Source organism: Lathyrus oleraceus, chromosome 3 (assembly GCF_024323335.1).
Source record: "Lathyrus oleraceus cultivar Zhongwan6 chromosome 3, CAAS_Psat_ZW6_1.0, whole genome shotgun sequence".
Taxonomy (NCBI): Eukaryota; Viridiplantae; Streptophyta; class Magnoliopsida; order Fabales; family Fabaceae; genus Lathyrus; species Lathyrus oleraceus.
The window spans coordinates 416812276-416813678 of record NC_066581.1 but is presented as its reverse complement, the minus strand read 5'-3'; positions in this window follow the sequence as shown (position 1 = coordinate 416813678).

The window sequence follows — 1403 nt, the reverse complement described above, 5'->3', positions numbered from 1 at the left end:
TTTGATTTTGAATACAAATGAACGATATTCTTGTTTTTGAAAATTCGGTTGATTTTTAAAGTTATGGGTATGTTAGGTGATTTTGTGTGCACAGAAAAGTTAAATCGGATAACCTAAGCAGCCATTGCACTCCTTGATGTAATCCCAATTCTTGTAAGCAATTGAAATCTGGGTATCTGGTAGATGTGACACTGCGTTGCTGGAAACGAACAAACTGCTCCCGTTGATAGTTACTATCTTCAGTTCGGAAAATAATATTTCCAAATTGCATTTCTTGATTTTGGTTCTCCGCCATTTTGATTTGTAGGTAGAAAAAAAAGGAGAAAGGAAGAGGGGATGAATTTTTTTTGTATAGAATGGTTTTTGGGATGATGTGGTGTAGGAAGAAAAATGTGGTGAAGGTATTTAAAGAAAGAGTTTTGAAATTGGGAGGAGAAGTTGGTGAGAAATAAAAAATTAATGGGGATAAAGAGGTGAATTGAATGGGGGTAACGGTCATGACATGGTTACGAGGCAGCAATGTGTCACGTTCGTGACAGCATAACGGTCAAAAACATTTACGAGAAAGCAAGTTGTCACGTTCGTGATAGCATGCGTGACGGGCGTCATGGGGGTGTTGCGACCGTGACAGCATGCGTTACGCTCGTCACACCTCTGATCATGCAATGGTCAAAACGTTCGTCACGATGCAGGGTGGCAGCATGCATTGGTTAAAATTCGTGACAAGTTTTGTTTTATTATTATTATTAATTTTTTTGAATTGCCATGACCATAAATATCAATGCTACTTTGACTTTATAAATTGTGTCATGGATGCTACTTTACTACACCATAGAATATATATTTTTTCTCTAATAAGCAAAAATACAGGTGGTAGTATATAATATTAGGAGTAATGTATACTTGTACGTGATCAGAAATTTAGCATGTAAGTAGTAGCATACAATATATATCAGCATTGGTAATTTTAGACAGTGCATAAATCAAAATGAAATTTAATTTAACCAATAATGCCAGTAGCTTCATAAAAATAAACATAATGTAATATTTGACTGAAGATAAAATAAAACATGCGAAAAAAATCCTAAGATTAAAAATATTGTCAAACGAAACTATAAATTTCCTAAGACTAAAACTAGTTAACTGCAATTCTTCTAGCCACTTGTAGAATCTCTCGTCGGAGGAGCAAAGGAATTGACACGGTGTAGCAACTTGTGAAATTGATTTGTCATTCTACTCATGTGTTCCATAAATTCATGTCCCATCATAGTTAACTTTTCTCTAATGGCATCTTGTTCTGACATCAAAGCTTGAATAACGGTATTATAATCAGTTCCGGGCATATGATGTCTAAAATCAGGTACTGCCGATTCTGCGGACGGGATAAGATGAGGTGGAGAGGC